Source organism: Pongo pygmaeus, chromosome 10 (assembly GCF_028885625.2).
Source record: "Pongo pygmaeus isolate AG05252 chromosome 10, NHGRI_mPonPyg2-v2.0_pri, whole genome shotgun sequence".
Lineage (NCBI taxonomy): Eukaryota > Metazoa > Chordata > Mammalia > Primates > Hominidae > Pongo > Pongo pygmaeus.
In genome coordinates this window covers 94,244,829-94,272,415 of record NC_072383.2, presented here as the reverse complement: position 1 = coordinate 94,272,415, position 27,587 = coordinate 94,244,829, and the positions used below count along the sequence as shown (strand labels likewise).

The following is a 27,587-nucleotide window of genomic DNA, read 5'->3' as shown; positions in this document are numbered from 1 at the left end:
TTTAGTAAAAGTTGTGCAAAATACTTATTTTAATGATGTGGCTATAAGTGAGAAGGAACCGTTGATTTTAATCATTGCATTCCAATTTTAGAGCTTCATTTTCATTTGTGTTAATATCCAAACTTTTGAAGGGTAATGGTTGGATGACATGCTCTAATTCAGCTTCAGTAAGAGTTATTAATCATATGTGTGGTCCAGTAGAAGTATTTTAATTACCATTGACTAAACTGAGGAAGAAAAGCTACTGATAAAAACAGGAAATTAAACTACTTCAGTGATATTCATGGAGCATTATTGAGTGTGCACTTGCACCTTTCTTTGCGACTAAAACCAGAAAAAGTAAATACATCTGTGATGGTTAATATTGAGTGTCAACTGATTGGATTGAAGGATGCAAAGTATTGCTCCTGGGTGTGTCTGTGAGGGTGTTGCCAAAGGAGATTAACTTTTGAGTTATTGGACTGGGAAAGGCAGACCCACCCTCCATCTGGGTGGGCTCCATCTATCAGCTGCCAGTGCAGCCAGAAAAACATGGGAAGACTAGAACTAGCTTAGTCCTCCAGCCTGCATCTTTCCCCCATGCTGGATGCTTCCTGTCCTCAAACATTGTCTTCAGCTTTGGGACTCAGACTGGCTTCCTTGCTCCTCAGCTTGCAGATGGCCTATTGTGGGACCTCAACTTGTGATTGTGTGAGTTCATACTCCTTAATAAACTCCCCTTTAAATATACATCTATCCTATTAGTTGTGTCCTTCTAGAGAACCCTGACTAATACAATGTCTTTCCTGCCCTCTTCAGTGTTATTAGGAGCACATTGCTTCTTACTGTTTTGTTCTTCTTTCCTTTCCGTTGCAACCCATGTGAGTTTTAAGTTTTCTTATTTTCTGTGAAACAAAATTTGTTTGTCCACATTTCTTTGCTGCTGCTTCTACTTGTCAAGAGTTTTGGTTGTATATAACAGAAACCTAAGTCAAACTAGCTTCAGCCAAAAAAAAAAGACCCTAATTATAGTTTTTGTTTTCATTTATGTATGCATTCAGGGAAGGAAACTATTGTTTAGGATCATTGACTAGTGCCTGAAAGAAATTTGGAAGCCAGTCAAGGAAAACAAAATGTGATTTACAAGAAAAAAGTGAAGTTGTTTGCTTTATGAATGGCATTTTACCAGATACAGAGTACCTTTTGGTTTCCCTAGCAGTACTGAAATACTTTCATTACACAAGGACTGTCAAAATGGTTTAAAGCTCACAATCTCAGCAGTATTGATTTTTTTATTGTGGTAAAAATATACATAATATAAAACTTACCATTTTAATCATTTTAAGTATATAGATCAGTAACATTAAGTAGTGACATTATTGTGCAACCATCACCACCATCTTCCTCCAGAACTTTTTAACTATTGACGTTTTGGACTGAATAATTCTTCTTGTTGGAGTGGTGGTAGGGTGTGTCCTGTACACTGTAGGGTGTTTAGCAGCATACTTGGAGTCTACTCATTAGACGCCAATAGCATCTCCACCCTCTCCCACCCCCACCCCATCCTGAAAATCAAAAATGTCTCTGGACATTGCCAAATGTCCCCTGGGAGGCGAAGTCATCCATAGTTGAGAACCATTGATTTCAAGGGGAAGAATTTCTATTGTAAGTTGTGCCATTTTAACTTTGAAGAAATAACTTGGGAAAAATGCATTATGGGCATTCATTAATATCAGACACAGAACTATTTGTAACTTAACTATGTACCAGATCAATTGTGCTTTCAGTAGTAAACAAATAGAGCATTTAATTGCCAGAACAGTGATAACATAATTACTTTGATTGGCATTGCTGCAGAAGAGCTAAGACTAATCAGAAATAGTCTAGATTGGAAATGACAGCTTTACATGCATGACTGAATGTGTATGGCTAGAAAATTGCTGAAGTATAAGGTTAAGAAGTTTATTTTAGTGTTTATCATAATTAATGCATGTTTTATAGAGTGACATCAACTGACTTGCAGAAAAATAGCAATTCTGTTATTCTCATACAGAAAGAGTATCTTCTGTTAAGAATTATTATTTTCTTTCATCTTGTTGTACCAGTATATGCTGTAGTTACAGTGAACAAGACAATATAGGCAAGTATTTGAGGGATATATTAATTGCATGCAAGGTAACATGAGATTTCCCAAAGCCAGATATGATTCTGCATCCAATTCTATCCAATGCCCAAAATGAAGAATCCTGAGTAGTACTTTAGCTTTCAAGGCACTAGAGAACATTTTTCCATGCATTATAGAATAATGTGATCCATTATTATCTTAAGAAATGAGGCACTTAATATTATTCATAACGTTATTCACCATGTTCCAAATAGCTGATATTTGTCCTTAGATGTGAGAACCAATTAAGATAGAAAAAGTCAGGTTTATTCCATGCAAAATTACTTCCATTATTTATTTCTAGCAATTATTAGGATATATTAGGTATGGCTGCTGCAATACAGAAGACAAAAATTTTAAAATATTAAACTTGGTTCCATTGATATTTGCATAAGTCCCTTGACCTATCCAGGCCTTAGTTTTCCATTAGTCAAATTCAGGGATTGAGAGATAATCTTAGGGATCTTTACAACTTTAAGATAGTATTATTTCCTTCCTTCCTTCCTTCCTTCCTTCCTTCCTCTCTTTCTCTCTTTCTCTTTTTGACAGAGTCTTACTCTGTCACCCAGGCTGGAGTGCAGTGGTGTGATCTCGGCTCACTGCAACCCCTGCCTCCTGGGTTCCAGTGATTCTCGTGCCTCAGCCTCTCTAGTAGCTGGATAACAGGCACCCACCACCATGCCTGGCTAATTTTTGTGTTTTTAGTAGAGACAGGGTTTCACCATGTTGGCCGGGTTGGTCTTGAACTCCTGACCTCAAGTGATCCACCCATCTTGGCCTCCCAAAGTGCTGGGTTTACAGGCGTGCGCCACTGCGCCTGGCCAAGATGGTATTATTTTCTTATAGTTTAAATTAATAACTGGAAAGAATGAAGATTAAAATAAAGAATATCCTTCGATTTGTGACCATGCTTTCAGTTATACAAATAGTTTATATAAATAGTCAAAATAAAGGGCAGGCTAGCATTTCAGTTTAAGTAACAATGAAGTCTTTTTGCAGGTAAAGCTTTCAGCAGTTTCCCACATATGTTGAGGACGTGAGATGGTGCAATATAATTATTTTAAAACCATACACTGTAAAATGAAGTTTTGCAAGCATGCTAATACTTATACCTTGATTTCAAAGTAGAGTAGAACAAGTAGAAGTGTGATAGATTAAGAAGATGAATGAAAACTGGTTCAGCTTTCTGCCTGATGACCTGATTATAGAAAGCAGGCTAGATTATTATGGATAGTACAGAAGATAAAATATGCTGGTATAAAATATTTTACTTATTATTCATTTATCCATAATTATTTAATAAAAGTTTTCATCTCCCTATAGGTGCATATTCTGTTCTGGAGAAAGTCTAGACTGCTCTTGGATATACAGAAAAATAATATTCATCATGATGATTGCCATTTATTGAGCACTTCTGTGCCAATGCTTTACATTCATTATCTCATTTAATCCTTACAGCCACTCTGTACAACAGGTATTATTAGCTAGAATTCCTAAGTAACTTGCTTAAGGTTTCACAAAGAATAAGTCACAGAGCCAGGATCTGTCTGCTTCCAAACTTGACTCCTTAGCTCTTCTAACCCAAACTGTGAGAACTTCAGGAAGAAACAAACAACAAAACAAAGCAAACACATCAATTCTTAATGCTATACATAGTTCATAGCCTCAGTAAGACAGTGAAATTCCTATGTTGCAGCCTGAGTGGGAATTATTTTGATATCTGTGACTGTCAACTTAATTACCCATACACATGACTTTCTGGATAGTATCAGATTCATCTGTTGATCTCTGAATTAAGTTTTGATGAGTGGTCAAAATTAAGATCATTCTGATGGTAGAAAGTCTGCTAGGCTTTATTTCATTCCCTGTCTGTAAGGAGAGGGCCTGCAGAGACTCCTGGAAGTTTAAATTAGAGGAAGACTTTCTTAGCTTCTTACAAACCTCACCCCCTCTTTTGAATTGTAGTCCTTCAGAAGCATGCTTAAAGAATAGACATTTTCCCACAGTCCCCTGCTGATTCTGAATGAACAGATTCTCAGACCCCCGCTGACTGGTGAATATATTGCGTATCCCCATCTTTACCCTTTACTGACAGCCTTCATAAAAAACTAGCTTAGAAGACAAATGGCACTGCAGAACCTCTGACAACTCATTAAGGAAGCATACAGTAGGTTTCTGCCAAAGATTGCTACTATTTTAATGTGACCTAACAGCAGTTTTGTCATGATGGAAGAAGGAAAGGATGCTGCCAAGAATGACTGCCTTTGGTCAAATGCAGCATAATGTCCCTTTGCACTGTATTTAAAGACAGAAGTAGTGAAGAAGTCAACGAACGTATAGATTATCTATGGCATGTGGCTTTCACACATGCTGCTTCCTCTGCATGGAATGCCTTTCTTTCCCTTCCCCATCTGCCCTTTGAGAGCTGGCCCAAATCGTAGCTTCAATATAAACTCTTCTCTCTCACCCATGGCATCACTTCTTCCTCTGAGTTCTGACAACACTTTTTTCTACCTGTTACAACCATTCACATGTTGCCGTATAGTTTGTAGAATTATTTGTCTTGTCTTGACTCAACTAGAAGCTCCTTGAACACAGGAACTATACCTTATTCACCACTGCATTTATTTTTCTTTCTTTTTTTTTTTGTTGAGACAGAGTCTCGCTCTGTCGCCCAGGCTGGAGTGCAGTGGTGTGATCTCGGCTCACTGCAACCTCCACCTCCCGAGTTCAAGCAATTCTCTGCCTCAGCCTCCCGAGTAGCTGGGATTACAGATGCCCGCCACTACACCTGGCTAATTTTTGTATTTTTAGTAGAGACGGGTTTCACCATCTTGGCCAGGCTGGCCTTGAATTCCTGACCTCGTGATCCACCCACCTCGGCCTCCCAAAGTGCTGGGATTACAGGCGTGAGCCACTGCACCCAGCAGGTGGCATGAGCTTTTAGGAGGTCTGCAAATCTGAAAAAATTGCATGTAACAATTTTATATGTTTTTATGTGTTCAAAAAAAAATTTTTTTTGAGACAGGGTCACCCAGGCTGGGGTGCAGTGGTGTGATCTCGGCTCACTGCAACCTCTGCCTCCCGGGTTCAAGCAATTATCCTGCCTCAGCCTCCTGAGTAGCTGGCATTATAGGTGAGTGCCATTATGCCCGGCTAATTTTTGTATTTTTAGTAGAGACGAGGTTTCACCATGTTGGTCAGGCTGGTCTCGAACTCCTGACTTCATGATCCGCGTGCCTCGGCCTCCCAAAGCACTGGGATTACAGGCATGAGCCACCACACCCAGCCTACCACTGCATTTTTTGTACCCAGGAGAGCACCTAGCACAGAGTAGGTCCTGGGTTACTGATTGTTAAATGACTTCCCTATTGTCATATGAGCTTATTCTTGTTGGAGGCCAGTTCTACTTAGAGAATGGTGATTATGATCATGAAATGACTGACAAGTCCTACCTCTGCCAATGACTTGATATGTAGCCTTTCAAGTTTCCCCATTCTGTAAAAGGGGAATTGCAATGATACCTACCTCATGGAAGAAATTTTCTGCAAATGATTTCAGGGTTTTTTTGTCATAATTATAGATATATTCAGGTTTCCTGCTGTTTATTCTTGATCCAGTTATGGTAATTTATATTTCCCTCAAAATCATTCATCTCTTGTTGTAATTTATTTTTTAAAGTAATAATAAGTATTCTCTTACTTGTTGATTTCATCTGTACATCTGGTTATAGCCCATTCCTAATTTGTATGTATGTGTATTTTCCTGCCTTTCCCTTTTCCTCTTTCTAAAGAGAAATATGTCAAAATGTTAATAATAGTTTTCTGTGGGTGATAAGATTATACATTACTTTTACTTTTATGTTTGTCTGTATTTTCCAAATATTCAGAAATCAGTCTATATTACTTATGTGTTCATGAAATGATACTTTATGCTTAATTTTCAAATAAGGAAACTGAAGCCAGGAGCATTTCATAGGTGGATCATGGCCTTATATTAGGACCAGAAAACCTGCCCTGGCCCAGCCACTCTTTAGCCAATAGGGTGAGAGTCAACAACCATGACTCTTCCAGTTCTCACTGATCTGCAGAAACAGCCATTAAACCACTTCACTGTCTCTTGTTCTCATCTTACATAAAAGGTTGTTAGCGTAAGGTAAACGATCACTGTGAATTGATCATTGGGGTTTAATCCACCTTATGTGGTAAGTTTTATTTTTTGGCATCTCAGCATATAGTCGGTAATAAAAGACAATTATTATAGTGATAAAAGATAACAGTTAACATGTGATGATAACACATATGGCAATGAGTGAAAACATCTGAATGTGTAATTGGAAGGTAGATGCTATATATTTGATATTTTAAAATTTCCTGTGATTCTGTAATAGGATTGTTAAAGGAAAACTATTTTTTATTTTTATCTTACTTTACTTTTTTTTTTTTTTGAGACAGAGTTTGTCTCTGTTGCCCAGGCTGGAGTGCAGTGGTACAGTCTCGGCTTACTGCAACCTCCAACTCCTGGGCCCAAGCAATCCTCCCACCTCAGCCTCCTGAGTAGCTGAGACTACAGACGTACACCACCACGGCCAGCTAATTTTTGTATTTTTTTTAGAGATGAGTTTCACTACGTTGTCCAGGCTGGTCTCAAACTCCTGAGTTCAAATGATCCACCCACCTCGGCCTCCCAAAGTGCTGGGATTACAACCGTGAGCCACTGCGCCCAGCACAAAACTTTTTTTTAACACTGTTTGGAAAAGGCTCCTTGTGGTTCCTAACTCACAGCAAATTAGAAAGGAAAGACATGCAGTGCAATTTGATTCAACAAATCTTTTTAGATTGCCTACTTTAAATCTTTTACTAGACCACATATAGAAATGCTTTATCTTGTAAAAATATAAGCTACTTTCAAAGAGATTTTCTTTAATAAGATTTTAACCATTAGATAAGGCATCTTATTTATCTTCAAACTCTTAAGTGACTTGCCCGGTGATCACCACATGAACACAATAATAATTGTGTGTTTTCCTATGAGGATATAAGCTTTATGAGGGCAAAATTTTATCCTTATTTCATTGTTCTAAGGTTGTTAACAAACCTTAGAACACTGTAACAAAATGGGGATTTTTAACAGGTTTTTAAATAATGATACTAATAGATGGCATTTTTAATATGCCAAACAGGTATTATCCCTTAAATGAGTTATTGCATTAAATCCTCACAATAAACCTATAAGACACTGTGAGCATTTTCATTTTATTGAGGTTTAGAGAGATTACAGAATTTCTTCAAGGTTGCACAGCTTGAAAATGGTGTGGCCAGGATTCCACCCAGGTCTGTCTGACTTCAGAATTGAGACTCTACTACTTTGATCTCCAAACTCAAAAAATATTTGGTGGCCAAATAAATGAGTGAACTTCTATTTGCAGAAATCTGTAATTAATTCATCACTTTTCCTAGAAAAGAAAAGGATTTCTGAGTTCACAAACATTTCCCTTAGAGAAAGAACAAGTACAAGTGCCTATGAGATTTATTTTACTCTATTTCAAAGATGCACCATTGTTTTATATACCAATTATGTGTTGGTTATAATTATAGATATCATGTATGTATCAATATATGTATCAACTAAAATTATAGACACCATTGATTACTAGTAATATCCCAAATTTAGAGACATTATAATATGTCCCTTAGCATGGGTAATAAGTGTAATGTGTGAATTTATAGGTTTTCTGTAATGCAATGTGAATTTTTTTCTGTAAGTTATGAGGCAGTACCACGCAGTGGTTAAGCACACAGACTATGGAGACAATCAGTGTGCCTGATTTCAAGTCCCGGTTGGCTACTTATTAGCTTGTAGTCTAGGGAAAATCAGTCAGTTTCTCTGATTTTAGATACTTCATCTATTAAATGGGGATGACAATAATATCTTCCTCTGGATCATTCAAGATATACTTCATTAGACCTAGTGAAGCATTTTTAGTTTAATTTCTAGAGCCTTTTGCAAAATGTGGATCGGATCCATTGCTTAAAATACCTATCAGCTGTCAGAGGACATATTTCTGCTTGTATTTTGTTTTCAAGATTGTCTTCTAGTTCAAAGATTTTTAACTGTTGTCAGGAAGTCATCTTCAGTCCTGTGATGCCCTAAAAACAGCCATCCTATCAGGTTATTGACCCTCACTGAGCTTATGGTAAGTTCGAACATGATGTTAATGAGACACATTTTCATCCACTCACTTCCCACTATAAGCTAGTTAATTTTGCATAAAGAAAACCTCCCATCCATAACTATAGCCTATAGTTCTCATTCCTTCCATCTAGGCAGGTTCTTGCTCCATATCTCTTTGCAATTGGAAGATATATATTCACTAATATTTTCTTGCTGTCTTGCTCTCTTTTCTTCCACCTCATCAGTTAGTCTTTGCACAAATAAGCCTCTTAGCTCTATTCACAGAGCAAATGAACAGAATTCATCTTTGTTAGATGAGGTCCATGGCCCAGTGGATCTATTTGGAATATGCCAGACTATTTGTTAACTAGGGTGAGTTATAATGTGTTTTGGAGATGAAAAAAATGATGTCTTTTGCTCTCCTAGGAAATGCTTTCTAAAGTTAAGTTTAGGAACTATAAGATGTGGGTTTTGTATGATTTTGTTGTTTGCAATTCTGATGGCTAAGAAAGAATAAAGATGTTAACAAAGGTTAACTTTGGACAGAGGATGTAAGAATAACCATTGTCTTTTTTGTACTCTTCTACATTTGAAACATTCTCCCTGGGAAAAGAATTCTAAATTCCTCCATCTGCTTGAAAAGGTCAGAAACCTCTTTCCAAAATACTTTTTTATCCTCTTAATGCAATAGTCTCAACCTTGGCCACTCGTTAGAATCACCTGAAAACATGTTTTTAAAATCTCATGCCTGGAAGGATATGAACAGACACTTCTCAAAAGAAGACATTTATTCAGCCAACAGACACACGAAAAAATGCTCATCATCACTGGCCATCAGAGAAATGCAAATCAAAACCACAATGAGATACCATCTCACACCAGTTAGAATGGCGATCATTAAAAAGTCAGGAAACAACAGGTGCTGGAAAGGATGTGGAGAAATAAGAACACTTTTACACTGTTGGTGGGAGTATAAACTAGTTCAACCATTGTGGAAGACAGTGTGGCGATTCCTCAAGGATCTAGAACTAGAAATACCATTTGACCCAGCCATCCCATTACTGGATATATATCCAAAGGATTATAAATCATGCTACTATAAAGACACATGCAAATGTATGTTCATTGCGGCACTATTCACAATAGCAAAGAGTTGGAACCAACCCAAATGTCCACCAATGATAGACTGGATTAAGAAAATGTAGCACATATACATCATGGAATACTATGCAGCCATAAAAAAGGATGAGTTCATGTCCTTTGTAGGGACATGGATGAAGCTGGAAACCATCATTCTGAGCAAACTGTCACAAGGACAGAAAACCAAACACCGCATGTTCTCACTCAGAGGTAGGAATTGAACAATGAGAACACCTGGACACAGAGTGGGGAACATCACACAGCAGGGCCTGTCATGGGGTGGGGGAGGGGGGAGGGATAGCAATAGGAGAAATACCTAATGTAAATGACGAGTTAATGGGTGCAGCACACCAACATGGCACATGTATACATGTACTCTAGAACTTAAAGTATAATTAAAAAAAAAAAATCTCATGCCTGGAACCAAACACAAAGATTCAAATTTAATGTTCTTAGGTGAGATTTGAGCATTATTATTGTTTAAAAATGCCCCCCAATGATTTTGATTTGCAGAATCCAATGAAATCCAATGAACTAATGTGTTGCCTTATCTAATTATCTCTCTGATGTCTTAGTAAGTTCCTTGAGAAATGAACTAATGGTAATATTTCATTTTATTCCTTATGGAACAGTCAACTAATATTTGTTGTTTGAATGAGGCTAAGAAGAAAAATAGAAGACATGATACAATGCATGTCTTTACAATACAATGCATGCCATTGTAATCCATCAGAGACATGATTGGATTTTTTTTTATTATATCTCAGTGCCAATAATTTATTTTATTATTAGCCTGGAGCTAAATTTTAATGCCTATCTCTGTTACAGAAACTAGAAATTTTACATCCCTGACTGGAATAATAATATAACATGCTCCAGGTCCCTCATCAATCTGTTCAATGAACAGATGATTGGCCATATGCCAAGGGAATCTGCTGCCCTCTGGAGGGTATTGTGCTGTTAGAGATGAAAACACCATTTCCCAGTGGATGTTCCAAGGCACATGGGAAATTATGAAACAAAACCAATGCAACAAAAGAAAAAGGTGTCATGGTCATTTGGAAAATTGATAGCATTTGAAAAATGCCACACACTCTATCTCTCTGCAGGGAAGTGACACTGCAAATTAGCAAAATAGAGACTGAGAAGTTCTATAATAAAGATATTTGTTTCCCAAACTAATTGGCCCACCTCCCATCCCACATACACACCTAATTTCTGTTAATATTTGGGAAACTAATATTCTACAAATAATATTTTGTATTCATAATCTACAAATTAATTAAATTAGGTATTTGGAGAAATTGAAGGAGAATAACTTAATGAAGGATTTCTTAAATAAACTACCAAAAAGGAAATATTGATGAAATGAATACATTAAAATGCAAAGATTCTGCATCCCATGCCATGACATTAACTGGAGGGATGCAATCTGATGTGGCAGTGTGATGTACCATGCTATTATATTCATGTTTATCTTTCTTCTTAGTGCTTATCCTAATGAAACATTTGAGATATTTACACCATTGCATAACAAATGGGCTTTTCATTTGTGCTTTGCAATAGAAAATGTTGACTTCAAGTACTATCATATTAGGTTAAAGATGTGTGAAGGATAGGTTGGGTGTGGTGGCTCACGCCTATAAATCTCAGCACTTTGGGAGGCTGAGGGGTGGATCACTTGAACCTAGGAGTTTGAGACCAGCCTGGGCAATATGGCAAAACCCCATCTTTACAAAAAATACAAAAATTAGCTGGGCATTGTGGCTTGTGCCTGTAGTTCCAGCAACTCGGGTGGTTCAGGTGGGAGGATAGCTTGAGCCTGGTGGAGAGAGAGGGACAGAGGTTGCAGTGAGCTGAGATTGTGCCATTGCACTCCAGCCTGGGCGATAGATAGAACCAGACCTTGTCTCAAAAAAAAAAAAAAAAAAAAGATGTATGAAGGACAGCAAGAGGCTAGGCAAGGCATAATGGAGTTCACCCTGAAGTTCAGTTAGTACAGAGTGGAGGACCCAAGTATGCAACTCGGGCCGGGAAGATGACAAGTTTGGTGGAAATAAAAAATGTGTAGTCAGGAGGCTTGGGTTTCATTCTTTTGTGTCACTAATTTTGTGATCCTGGATAACTACATAAAATCCTCCTCATCTGTAAAAGGAAATCATGCAGAGCTGTCTAACGGTTGAATGAGATACGACATATGAAAATGCTTCATACAGCCTCTGACATCATAGGCACTCAACGAATACAAGTTCAGTGTAAATATGATTTGTGAGCACAGAGATAGCACCAAACTAGATAGTCAAGAGGCCAACATAGGAGGAAGCAAAAACCACAGGATACATCTAAAGTGACCAACCATCCAGGCCAAGTTTGCCAGGGATGGTCACAGTTTTAGCACATAAAGTCTTGCATTTGGAGAAACCAGGTAGTTTGGTCCTGGGAAAACCAGGATGGTTGGCCATCCTAGCTCAGAACCTACAATAGGAGCGCAAACAACAAGGATTGGACCCCAAGAAAAAAACAAATGGTCAGAACGCAGGAATGGAATCTGGAAATACTAGGAAGAGTGGTCCTGACACTGACCAATATTTCTCAGACACCAGATAGCAAAACAGGCTCAGCATGTGAGTAGGGATAAACCCATAGATGGAAGTCAGTATACACACCTGACTTAACTGAGGGAACCTCAGGAGACAGGTAGTGCTATGCAAGACAAATCTTACAAAATTATTATTTTTTTCTTTTTTAAAGATCTGTCACTCAGGCTTGAGTGCAGTGGTGCCATCAAAGCTCACTGCAGCCTAAAACTCCTGGGCTCAAGCGATCCTCCTGCCTCAGCCTCCCAAATAACACAATGGCAGACACATCACTGTGCTGGGCTAATTTTAGAAAATTTTTTGTAGAGATGGGGTCTCACTTTAGTGTTTTCGAGGCTAGTCTCGACTCCTGGCCTCAAGCAATCCTCCTGCCTTGACCTCCAAAAGTATTGGAATTACAGGTGTGAGCACTGTGCCTGGCCCAAAATTAATTTCATAAGTGACTTTGGTGATGAGCTAAAATGAACAATGAGGAAAGGATGGTTTCTTCAATAAATAATGCTAGGACAGTAATTATCCATGATACAAAAGGAACAGAATTTTCTGCCTCACACAATACAGAAAAGTTTATAATTTAGAAACCTAAATAAGGAAAAAAAAACTTTAAACATTTTAAGAGAAAATAAAGGAGAAAAGCTTAATAAAGATTTTAAGGCCAGGTGCAGTGTCTCAAGCCAGTAATCTCAGCACTTTGGGAGGCCGAAGCAGGCAGATCACTTGAGGTCAGGAGTTCGAGACCAACCTGGCCAACATTGTGAAACACCATCTCTACTAAAAATACAAAAATTAGCTGGGCGTCATGATAGACGCCTGTAATCCCAGCTACTCAGGAGGCTGAGGTAGGAGAATCATTTGAACCCCAAAGGCAGAGGTTGCAGTGAGCCAAGATCATGCCACTGCACTCCAGCCTGGGCGACAGAGCGAGACACCGCCTCAAAAAAAAAAAAAAAAAAAAAAAAGATTTTAAAATAAGCAATAAAAAGGGAAAGATTCATAAAGTTGATTATTTATTTTTTATTTTTATTTATTTATTTTTTTGAGACGAAGTCTTGCTCTGTCGCCCAGGCTGGAGTGCAGTGGCGCGATCTCGGTTCACTGCAGCCTCTGCCTCCCAGGTTCCAGTGATCCTCCTGCCTCAGCCTCCTGGGTAGCTGGGATTACAGGCACACAGCGCCATGCCCGGCTAATTTTTGTACTTTTAGTAGAGACAGGTTTCACCAGATTGGCCAGGCTGGTCTCAAACTCCTGACCTCGGGTGATCCACCCGCCTCGGCCTCCCAAATTGCTGGGATTACAGGCATGAGCCACTGCGCCCAGCCAAAGTCGATTGCTTTAAAATGAAAAGATTCCATGAACACAGTGAACAGCCAAGCCATAAACTGACAAACAATATTTGCAATATATCAAGCCTACAAAGTACTTATATCAGCAAGTACTTTTAAGGAAAATGCCAGCAATCCAGTAGGCATAGAATAGGAATAGGCAATTCACGGAAGAAACTTCAGTAGTAAAAATCTATTTTTTAAAAAGCTCAGCCGGGCGCGGTGGCTCACGCCTGTAATCCCAGCACTTTGGGAGGCTGAGGCAGGTGGATCACGAGGTCAGGAGATTGAGACCATCCTGGCTAACACGGTGAAACCCCGTCTCTACTAAAAATACAAAAATTAGCTGGGCGTGGTGGTGGGCGTCTGTAGTCCCAGCTACTCGGGAGGCTGAGGCAGGAGAATGGCGTGAGCCCGGGAGGCGGAGTTTGCAGTGAGCCGAGTTCGCGCCACTGCATTCCAGCCTGGGCGACAGAGCGAGACTCTGTCTCAAAATAAATGAATAAATAAATAAATATAAATAAATAAATAAAAAGCTCAGTTTTACTACTTATCAGAGAAATGCAAATTGAAATCACAATGAGATAAGATTTTACATCAAGCAGATTGTCAGAAATTAAAAAGCCTGGCAGTACCAAGTGCTGGCGAGAATATGAAGCCACAGAATTTTTCTTACACTACTACTGAGGGTGTAAATTGGTACAACCATCTTGGAGAGCAAATGCTCAATAGCTATAGATGTTTTGAAAGTATACACTTGTGCAATATCTCCTCATTGTGCAGCCTAGAGAAACTTGCAAATGTGTGCGCAGTGAGTCATGTATAAAAGTGTTCACTGTAGCATGGTTTATAAGAGCAAGAGACTGAAAACACTCTGAATGTCCATCAGCTGTAAATTAAATAAATTGTTGTATAATTCATTCAATGGAATGCTAACATACAGCAGTTACAGTAAATGACTAAAGTTAGATGACCAACTTCACGAAATCTCCAAAGCATAATATTAAACTAGAAAAAGTAAGTTGCAGAAATATTTGTACCATATGGTATCCCTTATATCAGCTGTAAAATATGTGCAATATTATAAATTTTACGTGTACACAAGTATGTAAGAAAAATACAAAAACAGTCACAGAGATAATAAACCAAATATTGATTACTTCTATAGAGAAAAAGATGGACATGAAATCAGAAATAGTTAACAAGGCATCAGATGTGTCTATTACATTTTATGTTTAAAATATCTGATGTAAGTAAAGCAAAATGTTAAGATTTGACAGAGTTGGGTGGTAGATACATAACTTATTTCATTCTCTAGAACTTTCTGTAGGCGTTAAGCATTTTATTTTGAAAAAATAAAAACAATGTTATTAACATTTAAATTCAGATTATTTCAGAATTACTCTAAAATATTTTTAAAAGCAAAACTATGCTTTCTGGAGTTGGCAACTTAACAAAGCCAAGTTTAACAGTCTGTTCAAAGAAAGTTAAAGTATGCCTTGTCCTGACACATATTTCACTGCCACTTAACCAACACTAGATGTCACTTTACTTCATGCATTTAATTTGAGAGTTTCTGGTTGAAATTAGATAAACTTGGGTGTGTTTTATCATTTTCTTTCTCCAGTAGATACAGAGAATTATGAAAAATGAAAATGTCCTCTGCCGTATATCCATCCAGGAAGACAAAGGACACGTGTATTTGGGTTTATCCTTTTATCCTTGGCACCTACTTCGTATAATAGGGTTGCAAAAGTATTGTTAACCAAATAAACAAAGGGTACAAGAGACTTTCGCAGAAGAAATGTTTAATATCCCCAATATGTATATAATTACATTTGGAACAGTTTTTCCTTCAAACAGCAGCGAGCTGTTGAAAGTAGACCTTCCAGGGATTTGCAAGGGAAAGGTTACAACTCTAATTTCAAAGCCCAGCTTGTAGTCAGTGGAGAGAAGACAACATTTCAGATCTTTCAACCCAAAATTGTATCTCAGTTCATTGGAGCATTAGATCTCCAATAAGCCCTGTCAAATAAGAACTCCTTAAATCAATAATTGAACCTTTTTTAGAAGGAGAGGGACCTTTGATAATCATGAAAATCATGAACTCTCTGGAAATTTTCATCTAAATGTGTAAAAATCAGCCGGGCGCAGTGTCTCACACCTGTAATCCTAGCACTTTGGGGGCCACGGTTGGCGGATCACTTGAGGACAGGAGTTTGAGACCAGACAGGCCAACACAGTGAAACCTTGTCGCTACCAAAAAAATACAAAAATTAGCTGGGCTTGGTGGCACATGCTTGTAGTCCCATCTACAAGCTAAGGCAGGAGGCTAAGGCAGGAAAATCGCTTGAACCTGGGAGGTGGAGGTTGCAGTGAGCCGAGATCACACCACTGTACCCCAGCCTGGGTGACAGAGTGAGACCCTGCCTCAAAAAAAATTTTTAAGAAAACATATGAAAACATGTACAATTGTTACATGCAATTTTTTCAGATTTGCAGACCTCCTAAAAGCTCATGCATGAACTCCAGATCAGGACCCCTTGACCAGAATGGATAAAAGCACTTGCCCAGGTTCCTTTCCCAAGCTTTCTTAAACTCTGCCAATAACTAGAATTTCAGCTGAGGCTGGCACATGTCATGTGAACTAAACAACGTGACCACGCAAATGAATGGAATGGAAACTAACCCTGTAAATTCAGGTAATTAACCAAACGTGGGCAATGTCTACTTTGGAAATATTTGGCTTACGGATAACAATCAAAGTGTTTATATATACATTTTTCTAAGAATAATTAAGAAAAGAAAAAAGTAATAGATTTGTTAGATTTATTTGCTAAAATATTTATTTGGAAGCTTGTTTTTCCTTGGGGAGCAAACCAAATCCTAGGAGTTGCTCCACATAATAATATTTTCTAGTGCCTGAATAATTGTCCAACTGTTTTCATTTTATACCTTCTAACCGGAAAGAACTAGTTTATAATTTTGTTACTTTCTTGCAACATAAATATTACAGAATAGCCCAAACTAGGTGAAATTAGTTCATTGTATAAATACAAATTAATGAAATTTCACTACATTGTGTAGATACTCTAAATCAAATAAGCTTGAACTCCAGAGTCTTTCCCTCTAAATCAAATAAGCTTGAAACTCCTTTATCTTCTTTGTTCCAGAGTCTTTTCTTATTAAAAAGACTTCTTAGGCTGGGCATGATGGCTCACACCTGTAATCCCAGCACTTTTGGAGGCCAAGGCGGGAGGATCTGTTGAGCCCAGGAGTTTGAGACCAGCCTGGGCAACATAGTGAGACCCTGCCTCTACAAAAAGTTTCAGAAAATTAGCCAGGTGTGGTGGCACTGCCTATGGTCCCATCTACTTGGGAGGCTGAGGTGGGAGGATTGCTTGAGCCTGGGAGGTTGAGGCTGCAGTGAGCCATGATTGCACCACTGTACTCCAGCCTGGGCAACAGAGTCAGACTGTCTCAAAAGAAAAAAAAGACCTCTTTCCAGGGACACTCTGTTCTGTTAGCCACATATCAAGTTTTCAAAAACAGGTGTTGAATGACAAAGAGGGTTCTTCTTCTTCCTTTTTTTTTTTTTTAATGAAACGGAGTTTCATTCTGTTGCCCAGAATAGAGGGTAGTGGTGTGATCGTGGCTTACTGCAGCCTTGACCTCCTGGGCTCAAGCGATCCTGTTACTTCAGGCTCTGAAGTAGGAAGGACTATAGGAAGGTGTCACCATGCTCAGCTAATTTTTTTTTTTTTTTTTGAGACAGAGTCTCACTCTGTTGCCCAAGCTGGAATACAGTGGCATGATCTCGGCTCACTGCAACTTCTGCCTCCTGGGTTCAAGCAATTCTCCTGCCTCAGCCTCTCGAATAGCTGGGACTACAGATGCCACCACCACACTCAGCTAATTTTTGTATTTTTAGTGGAGACGGGGTTTCACCATGTTGGCCAGGCTGGTCTCGAACCCCTGACCTCAGGTGATCCACCTGCCTTGGCCTCCAAAAGTGCTGGGATTACAGGCGTGAGCCACCGCGCCCAGCTGCTCAGCCAATTTAAAAAATTTTTTGTATTGATGTTGTCTTGCCATGCTGCCAAGGCTGTTCTCAAACTCCTGGGTTTAAGCAATCCTCCTGCCTCAGTCCCCCAAAGTGTTGGGATTACAAGTGTGAGCCACTGTACCTGGCCAGCATTCTTCTTTATCATGATCACCCTGTTACTGAAAGTACGTTATAGGCTATAGTTACAATAGATAAATTGGGCCAATTTTTAAGAAGTATCATTTTACTCACTGGAGATTATGTTAATGCCATGAGAATGGTAAAACCAAGGTTTGTTTTTCTTCTGTTATGCAACTTTGCTGTATGTACTAAGCATATAAAGTAAAACAGTAGTATATTAGAGTCCTGATTTGGTGCAGTGATCATTTATAGGCTTAGCTGGTCATAGCACCCATTGTGAAATTACATGCAGAAAATGGATCCTGTTTTAAGACAACAGAATCTAACTTGGATTCTAATTCTTCAACCACCAAAAACTTCCACACCTCTTTCTAGGAGATACAGAAAAACACATGCCCTTTATCGGAATCATAAAGAGCTCTACATTCAGAGTTCTGTTTCCTTAAGGCAAAGAGCCTGAATGCTAACCCTTCTTTGTAATTGAGAAAAACCATAGGATGTTCTCTTAAAGAAAATTATCATTATATATATATATTTTTTTCTCCAGAGTTAAAATGTTGATACTGATAATTTTCTTTAAGAAAATATCTTAGGGATATTGTCAATTACAAACAAAGGAGGGTCAGTACTCAGGCATTTTAACTCTGGAGAAAAGTTTATATTTTTACAACTAAATACTTTACCATTTATCCAATAAAATCTGTAAATTTTCAGTTATTGATTTAACTATTTCTCTCTGACTTTAGAACTTGATATCATTTGACTGTTATCACAAGTACTTGATTTAATGACCATGTTTTTCTCTAGACGATATCATCCTACGTGAGTCATGGTAGGCTTAGTCAATAGACTTGTATTTCTTTTTTCTTTTTTTTTTTTTTTGAGACGGAGTCTCACTCTGTCGCCAGGCTGGAGTGCAGTGGCACGATCTTGCCTCACTGCCACCTCCATCTCCCAGGTTCAAGCAATTCTCTGCCTCAGCCTCCCAAGTAGCTGGAACTACAGGCACGTGCCACCACACCCAGCTAATTTTTGTATTTTTAGTAGAGATGGTATTTCACCATATTGGCCAGGATGGTCTCGATCTCTTGAACTCGTGATTTGCCCACCTCGGCCTCCCAAAGTGCTGGGATTACAGACATGAGCCACTGCTCCCAACCTTGTATTCCTATTTCTATAGCCATGATTCTATAATCTTATTTGATCATTCCATCAATTTATGGTTCTGTAGTAAAATATTTTGTTTGCATATGTTCATATCATGTACCAAATGTAAGTGTTTGTTTTACCATAATTTCTTGACACTTTAAAAATTGTTAGCATTTTCTAAAGTTTAGAATTATTCAGCTTGGGGGGAATTTCAGTGAAGACTGCTGGTGGTGGATAGCGTGAGACCTGGGTAATACTGAAAACAGCTCTGTGTCTAAGCTGCTCCTTGGATCAACAGACTTTCTTTCTGGGCCAAATTTTATCTCCTTTTCATTGACAGGTGAACATCTCAAGATCTTGTAGCCTTTTCTCCTTCTTAGAAAACACAATAGAAATAAATTGGTGAATCCAAAGCAGTATAATTTTAGCAAACAGAAAAGATATTACACTCCTTCTGGAGTATAATGGCATGATCATAGTTCACTGTAGCCTCAGGGCTCGAGTGATCCTCCCACCTCAGCCTCCTGAGTAGCTGGAACTATGGGTTTGTGCCACCATGCCTGACTAATTTTTGTTATCTTTAGTAGAGATGAGGTCTCAGTATGTCACCCAGGCTGGTCTCCAACTCCTGAGCTTAAGCGATCCTCCCTCTTCTGTCTCCCAAAGTGCTGGGATTACAGGTGTGAGCCATCACACCGAGCCCCTTATTCATTTTAAACCTTCCTGTATGCCTTTGGAGAATGTCTTTCTTGACCCTTTTTAGCATATCCAAACCTTATCATAGTTGCCATCAGCTTTTTTTTCTTTTTCTGGGTCTCCCAGTCTCTAGCATGTTTTATTGCCTTATAGTAGTCTCTCATTGCTTTATGTGCAAATTATTACGTGCCAAATCAGATTGTATGCCTCTTGAGAACAATCTTGTGCTTTATTTACCAAGCTTGGTAAATGCTGAATATATAATCTACTTTCCTTGCATTTAATTATCACTAAAGAGTTGATTCCCAATTTACTTTTTCCCCTACCGTTTATGCATTTTGTTGGGAAATGTTTACTTATGTGCTGGGAAACATAAATAAAGCCCAAGATTGTTCTCAAGAGGCTTACAATCTGAAACAAATTCATAAACTTTCTTAAAACATTATGAGATTTTTTTTTTGCTTTTTTCTTTTTCTTTTCTTTCTTTTTTTTTTTTTTTTAGCTCATCAGCTTTCTTTAGTGTTAGTGTATTTTATGTGTGGTGCAAGACAATTCTTCTTCCAGTGTGGCCCAGGAAAGCCAAAAGATTGGACACCCCTGCTTTAGACTATTAATAAGCAGTTCTTATTTCTAAAGAAGTTTTGGGTCATATTCTTCTCTCCTTTTTTTGGCCTGATCTACTGTAGGTGAACATTTGTAGATTAGCTGGTTCCCCTTCATTCCTTCTCTTCTGAAATGTGTGGTAAAGTAAAAATGCCTAAGGCAATAATTTGTGGATAAAAGCAGCTGCACATGAAAAATAATTGATGTGGTTTAAAAATTACTCCAAGGTGGAAAATAAAATGCCTTTTCAACCTACACTCTAGAAAGAGTACTAAAGCTAATTCTTTATAAATCATGGAATGGAAGCAACAAAAGACACATTTTTGGGTAGTTAATCAATTTTAAGTAAGGAGAGTTTTTAAATTTTGTATAAAAAATTAGAAAATGTTCAGTTCCCTAAAAGGACACAGCTGAAGATGAAGAAAGTCTTAACTACACCCTTAGCAATGTGAGTTTAATGTTTTCTATAATTATAAATAGGAAAGCTGATCACTTTGGTTTCTTTATAAGTTAATCATTTTAAACATCACACACCAGGGCCTGTTGGGGGATTGGGGGCAAGGGGAGGGAGAGCATTAGGACGAATAACCTAATGCATGTGGGGCTTAAAACCTAGATGACAGGTTGATAGGTGCAACAAACCACCATGGCACATACAAACCTATGTAACAAACCTGCACGTTCCGCACACGTATCGCAGAACTTAAAGTAAAATTTAAAAATAATAATAATAAGTTAATCTTTTTTTAAAAAAAATGCCTTTGTAGTTTTAGCTTTTTTCTATTATGTCTCTGCAACTTTCCTGGGAGTGACCCAAACGCAAACATTCTCTGCTTATGGTACTTCCCAAGGTGCTGTTGTCACTGTAGTGCTGCCCCAATGCCACCTACACCTGGCCTGCATGTGTGTTTACAATGCTAAACATTGGGATGGGACTAGAAGGTTCAACAAGATACATCAACGTGACGCAGATACCATTTGATTGTTTTTTCTTCTTATGTAGATCTATATAGAGCCATCCTTTCTAAACTTATAAAAGTGCTTTTGTTTTAGTCACTTATTTCTTCATCTGAAATTCTTTGCTCTAGAACAGGGGTCCCCAACTCCTGGTCCGTGGCCTGTTAGGAACCAGCCTGCACAGCAGGAGGTGAGTGGCTGGCCAGCATTACCACAAGAGCTCCGCCTCCTGTCAGATTAGTGGCAGCAATAGATTCTCATAGGAATTCGAACCCTATTGTGAACTGCACATGCGAGGGAGCTAGGCTGCAGGCTCTCTATGAGAATCTAATGCCTGATGATCTGAGGTGGAACATGTTACTACTGCATGATCTTGTTTAGTACAATAATAATGACCAGGAGATCTGGCATCTAATTTTTCAAATCCTGGCTCTGCCTCTGTCTTAGAAGCAGAGGTTCTTGTTCCTGCTGCTAAAACAAAAGACCTTACACTAGGTAATTTATAAACAACAGAAATTTATTCCTCATAGTTCTGGAGGCTGAAAAGTCCACCATCAAGGCAGCTGCAGATTAGATGTCTGGTGAGGGTCCCCTCTCTGCTTCAAAAATCACACCTTCTCAAGGAATCCTCCCATGGCAGAAGGGTGTGAACAGGGCAAACAGGCTTTCTCCAGCACTAAGTGCACTAATCCCATTCATGAGGTGACTCAATCACCTTCCACCTCCTAATACCATCACCTTGGGGGTTAGGTTTCAACACATGAGTTTTGGAGGAACACAAACATTCAGACTATAGCAGCCTCTTCTTAGGTGATCTTGTGCAATTTCTTGAATGGATTATACAGAAACATCCCTGCTCTGTTAGTGTTCCTGGGGTAAGGGTAGGAGAGGGTCATGGGTTGGGATAGGAGGAGAGCTGATTGAGAAAGGGAATGAAAGAGGCAGGAGGCTATAAAAGTATCTAAAATTGTTTCCTCCTAACCTCATTCGACATTTTCTCTTACTTTCTTGATGTTTTCTGTTTGCTTAATGATGAAATCTGTTCGATTCCTGTCAGCTTTTTCTTAGTCATATGAGAACTTTCTCGAACTAATGGGGTTGCATGAGAACTGACTTCCAGGCCCACCCATGCTGTTACAGTGAGATCACTTTTTGTAGGACTAGTTCTCGTTCTGCTTGCCATCTTTCCTGATGTGTCACCAATGTTGTCTGTGAACCACACCCACAAAAACAACTCAGAAACAGATTTTCTTGAACCACATGTGACGTTAGCAAAGTGTGGTATTTTTCAGTAGGCCACATAGCTATCTAACTGATCACTCTTCCTTCATTGTGGACAAATATGTATTGAGAACTTACCCTGTGCCTGGCACCAGTGATAGAAAGACAAATGTCCCTGGCTACTTCGTATTAGCAGCAAGCCTAGTATGCCTTATACACTGCCAGGGTAGATGGTTTTTTTTTTTTAAGTTAAGTTGCTTTCCAACTCTTGACTGTGCATAACTTTTTCTTATAACCTGTGGTCTCTATTTTTGCCTTCTGTTTAGCTCTTTCACTAGCATCATTACTTGCAAATACGCCAGAGCATCTCAACTTTATTCTACCAGGATCATGATTGATTTATATTCCTCTTTTGGCTCCATGCAGTGCTTTTTTCTGCTAATGCAAGCTATTTACATGCACTTACTCTGCACTTTTCACACATTATTCCCCTTGTGATATTACCCCCTGTGAGGTCTAGACCTGTGCTATCCAGTACTGAATGAATAAGATATTCCACAAATACATATACTATATATAGGTGTCTATCTATCTATCTATCTGTCTATCTATCTATCTATCTAAAGTCTCTCCATATTACCTATAATGTATATTATATATATGTAACTTAAAACTCTAGATATGCAGCTAAAAAATGAACTGGCTATAGTCTTTGCCCTTTTTAGTATTTAACTAAAGACCTGCCTTTCTAAAGAAAGCTTCTGGTTTCAATCGGATAAAACTAATTTTTGATGTTGCTTGTACATGGGATGGGAGTTTAAAAAGTTATAATATAATTGGTAATCTTGTGTCACTGTAAGTTTGGCATATATCATTTCTTAGTGAGAAAGCAGAAGCTATGCTATGAAATCCTCTCCCTCTCTGCTTTGAAGAAATTTTTATGGCAGATACTAAACTACAATGCAGCTTAAACTTGGAACTAAGCCAAACAACTAGGATTCATGGGCATATCAGCATCACTATGATGGTGATGATCATGATGATCATTACTACCTTACCATTATCATCTCATCACAAGTATTATTATTACTACTAATGAGAGTTGTAATTATATTACTTTTATGTTGATTCTTTCTCCAAAATGAATTCCTCCCCTCACTTCCCATTTTTTTACCTCGTCCTAATTGTGTTTATAGAAACAGAAGTGACAATTTACTTAATTACATAATACTAAATGAAAGAATATTGTATCAACACTGATTTGGCATGGAATGAGGTTGCCTATTAAAGCTGTATTATCATAACATATCTCTCAGACATGATATTTTTTCTGCTTGCAGCCAAAAGTAGAAATTTTTCTGAAACACATTTAGAGTTGTTTCTGGAGTTAGGCATTAGTAGATGATCACTAATGGCTTGAGAGACCCCACAGTCCTAATTAGACAGAAAAGTGAAATGCAGAGGCAGGGCTACCACAGTCAGCCTTGAAGATTGCGTGCTGCAGAATCCCAGGGCATGCTACTCACACAGTGATGTGAATGGCATTCCCAACATTGTGCAGCAGAGCAACCTGCACATTTGGAAGTACTGAGAATATTGTAGGAAAAAATAAAGAACATTTCTTGAAAGCATTTGGTAGATCCATGGTCATCTCATTGTCTTTGAAGGTAAATTTTATTTTTAAATTTAATTCTTTCTAGAAGCCATGAATATTAAGAAGTATAATAATTTGAATGAAAAGAGAAAAAAGTTCTTGGTAGGAGATTCTACAATCAATATTCAATTTCACAAAAGTACACCATTAGAAATGAGAAAAGCAAATGTAAAACTTGGACTTAGAGTGTGTAAAGGGTAAATCAACTAGTAGAGAAGGTAAACAGGGAAAAGATTTAAGAAAAGAAATGACTCTAGCAATAGTGCAGATTACATAGCTTGAATTCTCTTGGTACAAAACGTCTAGTGCCAGCTAAAAAACAAACATTTTAAAGCGTATTGTTTGCCTCACAAAGATAATAAAGGAAATCACCAGTCCTCCAATATTGTGACTATTCAAAATGTACTGCATATTCTAGCCAGTGTAATTAGAAAAGAAAAACAAATAAAAATTGTAAAGATTGGAAAGAAGACATAAATGGTCCCTAAATGTACACGATATGGTTTTTTATATGGAAACATGGAGTTAGGCATAAGAGACTACAAATTATTAGAATTAGGAATTTAGCAAGGTTGCTGGATATAAGATCAATATACAAAAATCAATGACATCCCCATACAGCAAAGATTAACAAATATTACTTTTAAAAATATATCATATATAAAAATAATCAAAAATATGTATAGGAATAAATCTAATAAATGATTGGCAAGATTTTTATGAAGAAAATTAGGCAACTTTGTTGAAATGTCTTTAAGAGGACCTAAATACATGCAGAATATACCATGTTCATAAAAATGTAAACTAAATTCCCTAAAGATGTAAATACTCCTTAAATTAACTATAAATGTAATACAATTCCAATTCAACCCAGCCCAACGGATCTGAGTAGTGGAATAGAATTGAGTTGCTGGTATTTGAGGTGAATCTGGAATTCTTTTGAGAGCCTAGTATAATTAACGGTGCCTCTGATAGAAAAAATATTCCCTGTAAATTTTGTTATCAAAAGGATGAATACTCAGATATATGTTGCAAATAGAAAATCTATCTTATTTACCAAGAACTTGAATATTTACCTCAACATAAGAAACTAAGGATATGATGATTTCTTGGCGAAGGAATTGCTGTGTCAGTTGCAAGATGGCATTTTTCATCCATGACTCAGAAAAGAAGTCTGGAATACCTGCCCAGTGCCTAATATGGATATAGACTCTAGGCTTCCAGACCCAGAGAGGAGAATGTTTAGCAAGTGCATACTGCCACACATGAGAGCATCCAAAGCATCCAAAGTTATCTGAACTACTATACCTCACCCAGAGGCTACCTGTTAAACTATAACAGGCATGCCACCTGTTCCTTCAGAGGCCAATAAGTGATCTTTGAACAGGGTTGGAGTTAAAAAGTAAACCTATCCTTCACGTTTCTGCATTGTTAAAACTAAAGTACTTATAACAACGGACTTGATATGACTCTGCAGTCAATGTTTGCTTCTAAGATTGGCTCACTGTTTACATTTTAAAGGAAGAACACATTTGTTATGAAAAAGTTTTTCCAAATAGTCTGATTGTTTTGGAAGCAGCTCTTAAAACTGTAACACTATGTAATTGGCCAAACTTTCTGTACTACAGTTACCCTTCCAACTCTATAACCATCAGTTTTTGGTATTTTTCAGTGAAAAGAGAGCCAGTTCAAAACATAAGATTTTATAGATGTCTTTTAAAAGAGCTATACTATCACTTCTGTGTTAGAAAACAAGAATTCCAAAGAACGCCAATAAAGATTAAAATCTTCATCAACAAGCGTTTATTTTCTCGATAGGCGTGAAAGCATTATATAAAATATGGAAAAAATCTCAGACTAGTGATGTGTTTGGTGTGTCCTTTCAACAATTTCTTCTGTGTTTCTGGCTCACCCTCTTACCCTGCTTTTCCTCTCTTACATCCTCTTCATTGTGGAAAGAGATAATAGATACAAACCAAAAACTTGAGGGAAAGCATGCATGGCAGTCTGTTTCCTACAATATACACTAAAAGTGTAATTAGTTTCCTATTTACTTTTCTCTTCTGTTGTTTACTAGTTGCTAACAGTGACTATCATTTGAAAAGGGTGAAAATAGTAAAGCTATAGATGATCTGAACAGATCAGTCAATTTGACCTAGTGGACATTTATCAAATACTTCAATAACAGCTGAATTACACATTCTTTTCAAATTCACATGAAATGTACACCACAATAGGCCATATCCTGGGCCATTAAACATACTTTAACAAATTTAAAAGAATAGGAATTATAAAAATATGATCTCAGAAAAGTTAGCTGGAGAATCCCCAAATATCTGCAAATTAAACAACATGTTTCTAAATAACTCATGAGCCAAAGAAGAAATCTCAGGAGAAAATTTTAAATATTTTGAATTAAATGTAAATAAAAGTACAACTTATCAAAATTCACAGGACACAGCAAAAGCAGTGCTTAGAGGGAAATTTGTAGCATTAAATGCATATATTAGAAATGGAGAAAGGTCTAACTTCCTTAGGAAATTAGAAATTCCATCTTAGAAAATTAGTAAAAAGGGTGAAATAAAACTGATTAGCAAGCAAAGAAAAAAATTCAATTTTACACATAATCTAATAAAAGAAATACTAATACAAATATCACTTTTCACATACTAAATTGGAAAATTTATACTTTTAAAGTATAATATTCAATGTTGGTATGGGTGAGGTGAAATAGGCACCATACATTAGTGATAGTTGTACAGATGGATGCAGCCTTTTTGGAGAGAAATTTGACAATGTGGCCTAAATGTAACTTTTCTTTGATCTGATACTTTCATTTTAATGATGATAAGAAAATAAAAATTAAAAAAACTCAAATTAACAAAATGTTTAATTGAGATAGCTATAAAACTATTATGAATAATAGCAAAAATCTGAAAATAACACAAAAGTATAATGAGGTAAATCCACTCACTGGAACAGTATATGGCCATGAAAACTGATGTTTGTGTAGAATTTCTAATAACTTAATAATAAGTGAAGAAAGGCCGGTTGCCGTGGCTTACGTCTGTAATCCTAGCACTTTGGGAGGTCGAGGCAGGTGGATCACCTGAGGTCAGGAGTATGAGACCAAACTGACCAACGTGATGAAACCCCATCTCTACTAAAAATACAAAAAAGTAGCTGGGCATGGTGGCAGAGACCTGTAATCCTAGCTACTCATGAGCCTGAAGCAGGAGAATCACTTGAACTTGGGAGGCGGAGGTTGCAGTGATCCGAGATCATGTCACTGCACTCCAGCGTGGGCAGCAAAAGCGAAACTCCATCTAAAAAAATTTAAAAAGTAAAGAAAACATGGAACAAAAATTGTATGGCTAGATAGGCCAGATATAAGATTAGAAGGAGACATACCTAAATGAAAGCTGGTTTTGTTAACGGCGGAGGGTGTCCAGGTTCTTGGTTTCTTGAACAAAGAATTGGACAAAACACACAAACAAAGCAAGGAAGGAATGAAGGGTTTTATTGAAAATGAAAGTACACTCCACAGTGTGGGAATGGCGCTGAGCATAGAGGCTCAAAGGCCCAGTTACAGAATTTTTGGGAGTTTAAATACCTAGAGGATTCCATTGGTTACTTCAGGTACACCGTATGTAAATGGAAAGGATGAAGTAAAGTTACAAAGTCATTTACAGCCTATGCCCTATGGAGACGATACTTCCTGTTATAGCTGAAGTGTGAGTCAGCC

The 27,587-nt window shown here is 37.8% G+C and overlaps 2 long non-coding RNA genes across 2 annotated transcripts in view; one reads left to right on the top strand and one right to left on the bottom strand.

The window, feature by feature from the left end:
* Positions 1 to 27,587, top strand: part of LOC129009285 (uncharacterized) — a 62,048-nt gene that overhangs the window by 29,309 nt on the left and 5,152 nt on the right. The window lies entirely within an intron of this gene.
* On the bottom strand, positions 7,373 to 25,096 carry LOC129009286 (uncharacterized). Its single transcript, XR_008492745.1, has 2 exons — positions 24,919 to 25,096; positions 7,373 to 7,598 (listed from the first exon to the last, which is right to left on the bottom strand). It is a non-coding gene; the product is annotated as an uncharacterized LOC129009286 (long non-coding RNA).